The following is a 14576-nucleotide window of genomic DNA, read 5'->3' on the forward strand; positions in this document are numbered from 1 at the left end:
GATTACCTGGCTAACTGCAGGAAGCGGTTAGCTGCACAGCTAATGTAGCCATTGCTAGGCTAACGCACCGATTTTAAAACACGGCAAAACGACCAGTTATACACTTACTTGTTCGGTGTTTGTTGCTGATGCGGCAGGGATGCTTGGTACGGACCCAGGCTTCAGTGACAGTTGATGTGCAAAACCTGCCCTGTACTGTCCCAAGTTGTGGAAATATTCCTCAGGAAAATGCTTCCGACAAACATACACCGTCTTAGGTAGACTCGACGGCGTATTATTGAAGTAAATAAAATTAAGCCACTGCGTCTTCAGGGGCTCTCCCGTCGGCAGTAAAAACAGACTCTTTTCTGTGTTGTCACATCCATGTACAGCACAATTTCTATGTTTTGCTTGCTTAGGTGATGCCATGTTGTTGGTCTCCTCACTACAACTGGGCGGGCAATCCATACAGTGGGTGGGAATCCAGAGGGGGCACGTGGGGATCATCTCCCTTGCTGACGTAGTAAAGGGAAGAGCTTATCAACGCGCCATTTTGACGCGCCATTCTCAAATGTTGGGCAAAGTTTGGTTTACACATTATGAAATTTCTAGCCACTGGGGTGACTTAAGAAGGTCAGAGGAACTCATTTTAACGTTAAAAAACCTCAGAAAGTGAAAATTTCATGCCATGGGACCTTTAAACAGCTACGTCAATTAGGGTCCAATCATTTAGCAAACATCCATCCACCCATCCATTATCTGTAGCCACTTATCCTGTTCTACAGGTTCGCAAGCAAGCTGGATCCTATCCCAGCTGACTATGGGTGAGAGGCGGGGTACACCCTGGACAAGTCATCGCAGGGCTGACACACAGAGACAAACAACCATTCACACCGACGGTCAGTTTAGAGCCACGAAGATGGACACTGCAGTAAGGTTTGTGTAGTTCGATATTTTATCAAATAAAACTTGTATTTTCTACTTTGCTTCCACCTCCATTCTGTGGTATAATGTACACTGGTGCATTGGGGATTTTTTAAGAATTAAAATATGCAGTCTAGAGTTACCAGATATAGTATTATTTATTAAACTTAAATTCTGGGGGAAAACAGTTAAGGATTTTTTTTCTTCAAAATGGCCAGATGGGAGAGTTGGGACAGTTCATCATGTTACAGGTTTTATTTCGCGCGGTTTACAAATATAAAATTGTTTAAAAATGGTTGTTAAAAATGTGGGTGTGTCTCTGTATGAGGATTAAACTTATTTCATTCCTTCTTGAGAATGGAACTGTTTTGTCGAGTCAGGTTTTGGGTAAACGGGCATTTTTCTAATGCTGTACCAACACTGTGTGTTCATACAGTTCATATGTTACAAGTTCTCATCACAAATAAAAATTAAACATGTCGGAGTAAAGGAGGTATTTTATTTGTGTTCCAAGTCTCCGAACATAATGTCTCATGTCTCCCCACAGAAGAAGTGAAGCGTAAAGTCCAGTACATGTGACAAGCTGAGAAATTAATGTTGCAGTAAGAGGGTACACTACAACCCTGATTCCAAAAGATTTGGGACAAAGTACAAATTGTAAATAAAAACGGAATGCAATGATGTGGAAGTTTCAAAATTCCATATTTTATTCAGAATAGAACATAGATGACATATCAAATGTTTAAACTGAGAAAATGTATCATTTAAAGAGAAAAATTAGGTGATTTTAATTTTATGACAACAACACATCTCAAAAAAGTTGGGACAAGGCCATGTTCACCACTGTGAGACATCCCCTTTTCTCTTTACGACAGTCTGTAAACGTCTGGGGACTGAGGAGACAAGTTGCTCAAGTTTAGGGATAGGAATGTTAACCCATTCTTGTCTAATGTAGGATTCTAGTTGCTCAACTGTCTTAGGTCTTTTTTGTTGTATCTTCCGTTTTATGATGCGCCAAATGTTTTCTGTGGGTGAAAGATCTGGACTGCAGGCTGGCCAGTTCAGTACCCGGACCCTTCTTCTACGCAGCCATGATGCTGTAATTGATGCAGTATGTGGTTTGGCATTGTCATGTTGGAAAATGCAAGATCTTCCCTGAAAGAGACGTCGTCTGGATGGAAGCATATGTTGCTCTAGAACCTGGATATACCTTTCAGCATTGATGGTGTCTTTCCAGATGTGTAAGCTGCCCATGCCACACGCACTAATGCAAGCCCATACCATCAGAAATGCAGGCTTCTGAACTGAGTGCCGATAACAACTCGGGTTGTCCTTCTCCTCTTTAGTCTGAATGACACGGCGTCCCTGATTTCCATAAAGAACTTCAAATTTTGATTCGTCTGACCACAGAACAGTTTTCCACTTTGCCACAGTCCATTTTAAATGAGCCTTGGCCCAGAGAAGACGTCTGCGCTTCTGGATCGTGTTTAGATACGGCTTCTTCTTTGAACTATAGAGTTTTAGCTGGCAACGGCAGACGGCACGGTGAATTGTGTTCACAGATAATGTTCTCTGGAAATATTCCTGAGCCCATTTTGTGATTTCCAATACAGAAGCATGCCTGTATGTGATGCAGTGCCGTCTAAGGGCCCAAAGATCACGGGCACCCAGTATGGTTTTCCGGCCTTGACCCTTACGCACAGAGATTCTTCCAGCTTCTCTGAATCTTTTGATGATATTATGCATTGTAGATGATATGTTCAAACTCTTTGCAATTTTACACTGTCGAACTCCTTTCTGATATTGCTCCACTATTTGTCGGCGCAGAATTAGGGGGATTGGTGATCCTCTTCCCATCTTTACTTCTGAGAGCCGCTGCCACTCCAGATGCTCTTTTTATACCCAGTCATGTTAATGACCTATTGCCAATTGACCTAATGAGTTGCAATTTGGTCCTCCAGCTGTTCCTTTTTTGTACCTTTAACTTTTCCAGCCTCTTATTGCCCCTGTCCCAACTTTTTTGAGATGTGTTGCTGTCATGAAATTTCAAATAAGCCAATATTTGGCATGAAATTTCAAAATGTCTCACTTTCGACATTTGATATGTTGTCTATGTTCTATTGTGAATACAATATCAGTTTTTGAGATTCGTAAATTATTGCATTCCATTTTTATTTACAATTTGTACATTGTCCCAACTTTTTTGGAATCGGGGTTGTACAACCCCAATTCCAAGAGAGCTGGGATGCTGTGTAAACTGCAAATAAAAACAGAATGTGATAATTTGCAAATAATGGAAACTCTATATTTCATTGAAAATAGTACAAAGACAAAATATCAAATGTCGAAACTCAGAAATTTGATAGTTTTTTGAAAAAAAAAATGCTCATTTTGAATTTGACGTCAGCAACATGTTTCAGAAAAGTTAAGACAGGGACAACAAAAAACTGAAAAAGTTGTGTAATGCTAAAACCTAATTTGGTTAATTGGCAACAGGTCAGTCACATGATTGGGTATAAAAAGAGCATCCCAGAGAGGTGGAGTCTCTCAGAAGTAAACATGGGACGGGGTTCACCACTCTGTGAAAGACTGTGTGGGCAAACAGTGCAACAATTTAAGAATAACGAAACATTCTCAATGTAAAACTGCAAAGAATTTGAGGATCACATCATCTATGGTCCATAATATCATTAAAAGATTCAGAGAATCTGGAGAAATCTCTGTATGCAAGAGACAAGGCTGAAAACTGACACTGGATGCCTGTGATCTTCAGGCCCTCAGGAGACACTGCATTAAAAGCAGACACGTGTCTGTAGTGGAAATCACTGTATGGGTTCAGGAACACTTCAGAAAACTATCATCTGTGAAAACACTTCATTACTGCATCCACAAATGCAAGTTAAAACCAGATATAAACAATATCCAGAAACACCGCCCCCTTCTCTGGGCCCGAGCTCTCTTACAATGGACTGAGGCGAAGTGGAAAACTGTCCCGAGGTCTGACGAATCAAAAGTAGAAATTCCACGTCCTCCAGGCTAAAGAGGAGAGGGACCATCCAGCTTGTTATCAGTGTACAGTTCAAAAGCAGCATCTGTGATGGTATGAGGGGGCATTAGTGCACATGATTGCATAAAAATGTGAGGAACTAAAGCATTTTTTAAACACAATCCCTTCATTTCCAGGGTTCAGAAGTAATTGGACAAATTAAATAATTGTAAATAAAATGTTCATTTCTAATACTTGGTTGAAAACCCTTTGCTGGCAATGACTGCCTGAAGTCTTGAACTCATGGACATCACCAGACGCTGTGTTTCCTCCTTTTTAATGCTCTGCCAGGCCTTTACTGCAGCGGTTTTCAGTTGCTGTTTGTTTGTGGGCCTTTCTGTCTGAAGTTTAGTCTTTAACAAGTGAAATGCTGCTCAATTGGGTTGAGATCAGGTGACTGACTTGGCCATTCAAGAATATTCCACTTCTTTGCTTTTATAAACTCCTGGGTTGCTTTGGCTTTATGTTTTGGGTCATTGTCCATCTGGATTACGAAATGCCGACCAATCAGTTTGGCTGCATTTGGCTGGATTTGAGCACACAGTATGTCTCTGAATACCTCAGAATTCATCCGGCTGCTTCTGTCCTGTGTCACATCATCAATAAACACTAGTGACCCAGTGCCACTGGCAGCCATGCATGCCCAAGCCATCACACTGCCTCCGCCGTGTTTTACAGATGATGTGGTATGCTTTGGATCATGAGCTGTACCACGCCTTCGCCATACTTTTTTCTTTCCATCATTCTGGTAGAGATTGATCTTGGTTTCATCTGTCCAAAGAATGTTCTTCCAGAACTGTGCTGGCTTTTTAGATGTTGTGGCAGCGGGGGCGTGGTCAAGCGCCGGTCTGTGACAGGAGGGCGGAGTTGGGGAAGGTAAGTGGCAGAATCGCTTCACCTGAGTGTGATTAATCTATGTTTTGTGTGTGTTCTCCCCAGTAAACCGGGCTATTTAAGGAGGGAGAGCGAGAGCAGAGGAGCTCTACAACCCGAGCACCGGAATGTGTGTGACTGAGAGAGAAAACCGCTTCCGCTGAAAAGTGCGAATAAAAGAGTTTTGCGAACTCAGTCTCTGTCCTGCCGTCCTCTGTGCTCCACCCACATCCAGCGAACATTTACAGTGGTGCCGAAACCCGGGATCGTGGAGCACCTGTCCTGCAGCCCCATGGAATCCTCCCCGTTCGCGGACTTGATCCACGCCCTCGCCACGGCTCAGCAGAGCCAGCACCAGGCACTCGTCACGCTCCGGAAGGAGCAGGAGCAGCGCTTCGAAGCCCTGGTGCTGGCTCAACAGGAAGACCGAGAGGCGTTCCGGCGCCTCCTCGCGTCGGCGGGGTCCACCAGCGCACCGGCCGCGGGCCCGTCTCCCATCACCTTGACTAAGATGGGCCCGCAGGACGACCCCGAGGCATTCATCGCGTTGTTCGAACAGGTCGCCGAAGCCTCGGGGTGGCCGGTGGAGCAGCGCGCGGCGCGCCTCCTCCCCCTCCTGACGGGAGAGGCGCAGTTAGCCGCACTACAGCTCCCCGCCGACCACCGGCTGGCCTACGCCGACCTTCGCCGGGCTGTCCTCCAGCGCGTGGGGCGCACGCCGGAGCAGCAGCGCCAGCGCTTCCGCGCGCTGCGAATGGAGGAAGTCGGCAGCCCATTCGCGTTCGGCCAGCAGCTCCGGGACGCCTGCTGGCGGTGGCTGAGGGCCGAAGATCGCGACGCCGAGGGGATCATCGACCAGGTGGCGCTGGAACAATTCATCGCCCGCCTACCCGCCGGAACCGCGGAGTGGGTCCAGTGCCACCGCCCGGCGTCGCTGGATCAGGCCGTAGGACTGGCGGAGGATCATCTGGCGGCTGTCCCGGCGGCAGGACAACGGCTGTCATCTTCTTCTCTCTCCTCTTCTCTCTCTCTCTCTCTTCCCCCTCCTCCCGTGTCCCGTCCTCGCCCCGTTCCCCCACCACGGAGGCGGGGGCCGGCTCCACCCCAGCCGGCCCGCCGCACCCGTGGTGCCCTCCCGTTTCTCCCTTCTGTGTCTGTCTCTCCCCCCCTCAGGTGAGTGACCCTCAAACCACAGCTGCAGAGGGGAGGCCCGGGCCGGTTTGCTGGCGCTGCGGGGAACCGGGCCACCTGCAGCAACAGTGTGTCGCGATGGAGGTGGGGGCGGTGGTGCGGATCCCCGACGCGCCAGAGGCTGCCCTCGATCAGGCCGGAGCATATCGCATACCGGTAAGTGTACAAGGGGCGACATATCAGGCGTTGGTGGATTCGGGTTGCAACCAGACCTCGATCCACCAAAGCCTGGTGCAAGACGAGGCATTGGGGGGAGCACAAGGGGTGAAGGTGTTGTGTGTGCACGGGGATGTTTACTGCTACCCGTTGGTGTCGGTCCACATATATTTCAGAGGGGACAAATCCATAGTAAAGGCGGCGGTTAATCCTCGCCTTACCCACTCTTTGATCTTGGGGACTGATTGGCCGGGATTCCGGGGGTTGATGGCACACCTAGTAAAGAGTGGGTCCTGCCGGTTAGCGGGTGGGGGTCCCGGTGTCGTTTTGGCTGGATCTGCGGTCGCAGAGCCGTCTACGTCATCTCCGCGACAGAGTGAGGAGCCCCCGGCCCCTACTCTTTCTATTGGGGAATCCCTCGCGGATTTCCCACTGGAACAATCGCGAGACGAAACTCTGCGACACGCGTTTGACCAAGTGAGAGTAATCGATGGTCAAACGCTCCAGCCGAACGCCACCCCGACCTTCCCCTATTTTTCCATTTTAAAGGATAGGTTGTACCGAGTGACGCAGGACACTCAGACGAAGGAGCGTGTCACCCAGTTGTTAATTCCAAAGAGCCGCCGGGAATTGGTATTCCAGGCGGCTCACTTTAATCCCATGGCGGGACACCTCGGGCAGGATAAAACACTCGCCCGGATAATGGCCCGGTTCTATTGGCCGGGGATTCGCGGCGATGTCCGTAAGTGGTGTACGGCGTGCCGCGAATGCCAGTTAGTTAATCCCACGGCCATTCCAAAAGCGCCTTTGCGCCCCCTACCATTAATCGAGACCCCGTTTGAAAGAATTGGGATGGATCTCGTCGGGCCATTAGATCGGTCAACATGAGGGTACCGCTTTATATTGGTTCTGGTGGACTATGCAACGCGATACCCGGAAGCGGTGCCTCTTCGCAATATCTCCGCACGTAGTATTGCAGAGGCCCTCTTCCACGTCATCTCCCGGGTCGGAATCCCGAAAGAGATTCTGACTGACCAAGGCACCTCGTTTATGTCACGAACACTGGCCGAACTGTATGGGCTACTGGGTATTAAGCCGATCCGCACCAGCGTGTATCACCCACAGACGGACGGTTTAGTCGAACGGTTCAACCGCACCCTCAAGAATATTATCAAAAAATTCGTAAGTGAGGACGCACGTAACTGGGATAAGTGGCTCGAACCCTTGTTGTTTGCAGTGCGAGAGGTCCCCCAAGCCTCCACGGGGTTCTCCCCGTTTGAATTATTATATGGGCGTAAGCCGCGCGGCATCTTAGATGTACTGCGGGAAAATTGGGAGGAGGGACCTTCGCAGAGCAAAAATGAAATTCAATACGTTATGGATCTGCGCGCAAAACTCCACACACTCACCCACTTAACTCAGGAGAATTTGCGGCAGGCCCAGGAACGGCAAACCCGCCTGTACAACAAGGGCACGCGCCTTAGAGAGTTCACTCCGGGAGATAAGGTACTCGTCCTGCTGCCCACGTCGAGCTCCAAATTAATCGCCAAGTGGCAAGGGCCCTTCGAGGTCACACGGCGAGTCGGGGACGTTAACTATGAGGTTAGGCGAACGGACAGGGAGGGGGCGCTACAGATCTACCACCTCAATCTGCTGAAGCTCTGGAACGAGGAGGTCCCCGTGGCGTTGGTGTCGGTAGTTCCGGAGAAGGCGGAGCTGGGGCCGGAGGTCCAAAAAAGGTCATTGGCATCTCGCACCTCTCCGGTCCCCTGTGGAGACCACCTCTCCCCGACCCAACTCACGGAGGTCGCCCAGTTGCAGGCCGAGTTTTCGGATGTGTTCTCGCCCCTGCCCGGTCGCACCAATCTCATAGAACACCACATAGAGACGCCCCCGGGGGTGGTAGTGCGTAGCCGTCCTTATAGATTACCCGAACACAAAAAAAAGGTGGTTCGGGAAGAACTTCAGGCCATGCTCGAAATGGGCATTGTCGAGGAGTCCCACAGTGACTGGAGCAGCCCGGTGGTCTTGGTTCCCAAGGCCGACGGCTCGGTCCGGTTCTGTGTGGACTATAGAAAAGTCAACGCGGTGTCTAAATTTGACGCGTACCCAATGCCTCGTATTGATGAGCTGCTCGATCGACTAGGCACGGCTCGCTTTTACTCGACACTGGATTTGACGAAGGGATATTGGCAGATCCCCTTGACTCCATTATCCCGGGAAAAAACGGCCTTTTCCACACCGTTCGGCTTACACCAGTTCGTCACACTTCCATTTGGGCTGTTTGGGGCGCCCGCTACGTTTCAGCGGCTGATGGACCGGGTCCTCCGGCCCCACGCCACCTATGCGGCCGCTTACTTGGATGACATCATCATTTATAGTAATGACTGGCAGCGGCACCTGCAACACCTGAGGGCCGTCCTTAGGTCGCTGAGGCGGGCGGGGCTCACTGCCAACCCGAAGAAGTGTGCGATTGGGCGGGTGGAAGTACGGTATCTGGGCTTCCACTTGGGTAACGGGCAGGTGCGTCCCCAAATTAATAAGACGGCAGCAATTGCGGCCTGCCCGAGGCCCAAGACCAAAAAGGGGGTGAGACAGTTCCTGGGGCTGGCTGGCTATTATCGTAGGTTTATACCTAATTATTCGGACGTCACCAGCCCGCTGACTGACCTCACTAAAAAGGGGGCGCCAGATCCGGTCCAGTGGACGGAGCAGTGCCAGCGGGCTTTCTCTGAGGTAAAGGCTGCACTGTGTGGGGGGCCACTGTTACACTCCCCTGACTTCTCTCTCCCTTTTTTGTTACAGACGGATGCGTCGGACAGAGGGCTGGGGGCCGTTTTGTCCCAGCAGGTGGGGGGAGAGGATCGCCCAGTATTATACATCAGCCGGAAGCTGTCGGTGCGTGAGGGGCGCTACAGCACTATCGAAAAAGAGTGTCTGGCGATCAAGTGGGCAGTCCTCGCCCTCCGTTACTACCTGCTGGGGCGCTCTTTCACCCTCTGTTCGGACCACGCGCCCCTCCAGTGGCTCCACCGCATGAAGGATGCCAACGCGCGGATCACCCGTTGGTATCTAGCGCTCCAACCTTTCAACTTCAAGGTGGTCCACAGGCCGGGGGCGCAGATGGTCGTTGCGGACTTCCTCTCCCGTCAAGGGGGGGGGGGGAGTCGGCTGCGGGCCGGACGGGCGCCCGGCCTGAGTCGGGCGGTGGGGGTATGTGGCAGCGGGGGCGTGGTCAAGCGCCGGTCTGTGACAGGAGGGCGGAGTTGGGGAAGGTAAGTGGCAGAATCGCTTCACCTGAGTGTGATTAATCTATGTTTTGTGTGTGTTCTCCCCAGTAAACCGGGCTATTTAAGGAGGGAGAGCGAGAGCAGAGGAGCTCTACAACCCGAGCACCGGAATGTGTGTGTGTGTGACTGAGAGAGAAAACCGCTTCCGCTGAAAAGTGCGAATAAAAGAGTTTTGCGAACTCAGTCTCTGTCCTGCCGTCCTCTGTGCTCCACCCACATCCAGCGAACATTTACAGATGTTTTTTAGCAAAGTCCAATCTAGCCTTTTTATTCTTGAGGCTTATGAGTGGCTTGCACCGTGCAGTGAACCCTCTGTATTTACTTTCATGCAGTCTTCTCTTTATGGTAGATTTGGATATTGATACGCCTACCTCCTGGAGAGTGTTGTTCACTTGGTTGGCTGTTGTGAAGGGGTTTCTCTTCACCATGGAAATTATTCTGCGATCATCCACCACTGTTGACTTCTGTGAGTGTCCAGGTCTTTTTGCATTGATGAGTTCACCAGTGCTTTCTTTATTTCTCAGGATGTACCAGACTGTAGAGTTTGCCACTCCTAATATCTTAGCAATTTCTCGGATGGGTTTTTTCTGTTTTCGTAGCTTAAGGATGGCTTGTTTCACCTGCATGGAGAGCTCCTTTGACCGCATGTTTTCTTCACAGCAAAATCTTCCAAATGCAAGCACCACACCTCAAATCAACTCGAGGCCTTTTATTTGCTTAATTGAGAATGACATAACAAAGGAATTGCCCACACCTGCCCATGAAATAGCCTTTGAGTCAATTGTCCAATTACTTTTGGTCCCTTTAAAAACAGGGTAGCACATGTTAAGGAGCTGAAACTCCTAAACCCTTCATCCAATTTTAACGTGGATACCCTCAAATGAAAGCTGAAAGTCTGGACTTTATGTCCATGTCCATTATATAACTATAACTTGACTATGTTTCAGTAAACAGGTGAAAAACAAAATTTGTGTCAGTGTCCAAATATATATAGACCTAACTGTACGTCATGCATCACATGGTGGGCTTTCCCCGTTCACACAAGGCATTGTGGGATACAAATTTGAAACAGGAGAGAAAAATGGAGGACGTGAGTGTGCGAAAGAAAAGTGAAAGAGCGACTACAGTAACAGAAAGCGAGAAGAAAAGCCATGATGTTATATACGAAGGAAAGGAAACACAGGACCAAACTAATAAATATGGGCGCTCAGCGAGCACCTCGGTGTGATCAGCTGTTTGTTTAGCAACAGAATGATGGAACTGTCAGTGCACGCTCAAAGGGAAACCTGTAGATGGCAGCAATGCGACACTGTGGATGCCAGCTGCTGTAAAACCCAAAAGAAGAAGGTAAACCTTTTTTTTCCCCAAAACTTTATTTAGAACATATAGGTACAAACAAGGCACTTCAAAGTCACATACAGTTCCTTCTTCTGGTTGAGCAAAATAAACATAATATCATCGCTAGCCGCTTTATCCTGTTCTACAGGGTCACAGGCAAGCTGGAGCCTATCCCAGCTGACTACGGGCAAAAGGCGGGGTACACCCTGGACAAGTCACCAGGTCATCACAGGGCTGACACATAGACACAGACAACCATTCACACTCACATCTACGGTCAATTTAGAGTCACCAGTTAACCTAACCTGCATGTCTTTGGGGGAAACCGGAGCACCCGGAGGAAACCCACGTGGACAACATGCAAACTCCGCACAGAAAGGCCCTCGCCGGCCTCGGGGCTCAAACCCGGACCTTCTTGCTGTGAGGCAACAGCGCTAACCACTACACCACCGTGCTGCCAAAATAAACATAATAATAAGATAAAGTAAAATAAAGAATAAACATAAAATATAAAGGGCTTTCTCATATTAACTTAAAGGTATCAAGTACTGAAAACAATTTAAGGGCTTTTTTAATCATTAATCAGTTTGAATGACTTAGTTAGGACCTTAAGCTCATTCTTCCACCTAATCAGACAGGGTTTTGTTTTAAAATACCTGCATTTATGTTGAAAGAATTTTCCAAGTATTAATAAAACATTAACAACAAACTCTAGATTTCTATGATCAGTAAACACCAAATTTGACCATGTTTACAGTCAGAGGTGACAAATCAGTGTTTCTGGACTGCAGCCAGCTTTGCATATCGTTCCAAAAAGGTTGTACTAAGTCGCAATTAAAAAATACAAGTTCCAGATCCTCAATTTCTTTCTCACAGAATACACAATTATTTCCATCAAAATTAAATCTTAATCTTAGGAATTCGTTTGTTGTAGAGATTTCATTTAAAATTTTTAAAATTTACTTCTTTAATTTTAGGGGGAAGAGGAAATGACAAATAATTTTTTCTTATTTTCTTTACCTCTTCAACTTTGAATCCTTTGAGAATATGAGATCTTCTGATTGGATTGGGATGACGTTCCTGCATCAGCATGGATCTGACAACCTTGTTGGAACATTTATAGTCACAGAAATCAACACCCTCAATGCAAAGCTGTCTTAGTCACAGAGAGACTTTTGAATAAACAATGTCTTCTTTGACCTTTGACCTCAGAGAAAGTGGTCTGACTTTTATCATCTTATTATACAGTTTAACTGTACATTTGGATTGAAATCTCTGACAAAATTCTCTATGTTGTAATACATTTCCATTGTCGTCCAAGAAATGAGTGACTGCCCAAATCCCTTTCAATCCCAATTCTTCAAAATACAAAGATTTTCTGCCAAGTAATATGTATCTGTTATTCCGCATTGGTGTATTATGTGGCGTGAAGTTATGTTTATAGATTAGCTTCCAATAGAGTAACACTTACTGATGAAAATTAGAAAGTTTACCTGGTACTCACTTAATGTCAAAATCACATCGAAGAAAGAAGTCTATTCAAGTCAATTCAAGTTTATTTGTATATGGAACCAACTGCCAGAGGACATCAAAAATGCTCCTGCTGTTGGCAGCTTCAAATCTAGACTAAAGACCAAGCTGTTTTCAGATGCTTTCTGCTAAATGATTAATATTGCCATCTCTACATGTTTTAAACTCTTTACTTTTACAGTCTCTCCATGTTTTAAATTTTACTTAACTTTTATTCTATTTTATTCTGCTGTTTGTTTGTTTTTTAAACTGAACTTTTATCTCATTTTATTATTTTATTTCTACTATTGTTTAATTCTTATTAATTTTCTTCCCCATTTATTCTATGTAATTTTATTTTCTATTGTTTACTGTTTTGCTTTTACTTCTGTAAAGCACATTGAACTACCACTGTGTATGAAATGTGCTATATAAATAAACTTGCCTTGCCTTGTATAGCACGTTTAACAATAAACATTGTTGTAAAGCAGCTTTACAGAATTTGAACGACTTAAAACATGAGCTAATTTTATCCCTAATCTATCCCCAGTGAGCATGCCCGTGGCGACGGTGGCAAGTTAAAACTCCCTCAGATGACATGAGGAAGAAACCTCGAGAGGAACCAGACTCAAAAGGGAACCCATCCTCATTTGGGCAACAACAGACAGCATGGCTATAACATTAACAGTTTTAACATGAGGACAGTTTCGTTGATGTTGTAACTCTTCATTGATGGAAACTTGAGTGCAAAACTGTTCATGACAACTGCAGTCCTAAAGTTAGCAAGTCAACTGTAGTCCTCAGCCATAAAAGCATTACTGTAAGTGTCCAGAGCGTCCTCCAGGTGTGACTTTCAACTGTCCATATGGGGTCGTCCTCTACAGGAGCGATGCGATGAGACTCCAACCAGACACAGGGCACCAGGATGGATCAAGCAGGTCCAAGGAGCAGAAGAGGTCAGCATCTCGATCCCAGGACCGACATGTAACTCAGAGGGACAGATTGGGGGGGGGGGGAGAGAAAACGCAGGTTGTTAGGTATGCCCAATGTCACTTGAATAAGTGTAGGCAACAGGTGTCAATGTCTAAAAATAACACAAGTATTAAGTCTGTGTGGTAGGCTCGCAGAAACGAGAGTCCTGACATCAGGCATAATACACAACAATGGCATGTTAATATGGTTAAAAAATATCATGACCTGCTCTGGCTGGATGCTTGATTGGGTGATGGGAGCACACTCCTCAGCAATGAGACAGTTGGAATTATAGATCAGAGTGAGTGCAGGCAGATGCAGATGGGACCCTTAGGGCTGGCCAAGACAATTCAGTTGCATTTCACCGGGTCTGGGACATGTGACAGAATGTCAGACGGCCGATTCCCTGCAGGCTACGAGAGCCAGTCGAGGTCTCCACCCTCTCCACCAAAAGATTTCCTGTTGACTCCATGTAACTCAGAGGGACAGATTTGGGGGGGGGGGGGGGGGGGGGGGACAGGTTGCTATGCCCAATGTCACCTGAATAAGTAGGAACAGTATACATATTGCACTGAGTACAAGCAGGGACTCCGGCAACTAACTATGACAGCATAACTAAAAGGGGAGAGCTAGAAGGTAACACAGGCATGAGGGAGCCCCAGGAGTCTATTCCCCCCATTTTCTGAAAAGTTCCATTTGGGATAATAAACCAAAAAGAATGCCTATTCCGAATAAATGTTTGTAACCATTTTAATTTTAGAACCCCATTCGTAATATTAAAGTCGATCGCTTTAACACCCTCCTCTTCATAATTTTTAACCATCTCATTTTTCCTCATGTAATGACGTGTTTCTCCAGATGAAATTAAAGTTGACACTGTTGATTGAGTTAATCATCTTTGCAGATATAGATAAAGAAAAAGCTGGAGAAATAAATCTAGACAGACCATCCATTTTGGTCAAAAACACTCTACCAGAGATTGTAATATCTCTTTGCAACCACCAATAGTTGATTTACATTTATCTACATTCTTCCCAAAATTCAAATCCTCAGTTGTTGTTTTATCCTTAGAAATAACTGTACCTAAGTACTTAACCTCTTTCTTAATCCTAAAATAGTATAATGGTTGCAGGGAATAATCATGTAAAGTTAATATTTCACATTTGTCCACATTCAACTGTCGTCCTGACGCTTTCGAGAATATATTTATCAACTGCAAGGCTAAAGGAATTTGAGCTTCATTTTTTAAAAAATAAGGTTGTATCATACGCTAATTGACGGATTATTATTTGACTTCC

The sequence above is a fragment of the Neoarius graeffei genome, chromosome 15 (assembly GCF_027579695.1).
Source record: "Neoarius graeffei isolate fNeoGra1 chromosome 15, fNeoGra1.pri, whole genome shotgun sequence".
NCBI classification, from domain to species: Eukaryota; Metazoa; Chordata; class Actinopteri; order Siluriformes; family Ariidae; genus Neoarius; species Neoarius graeffei.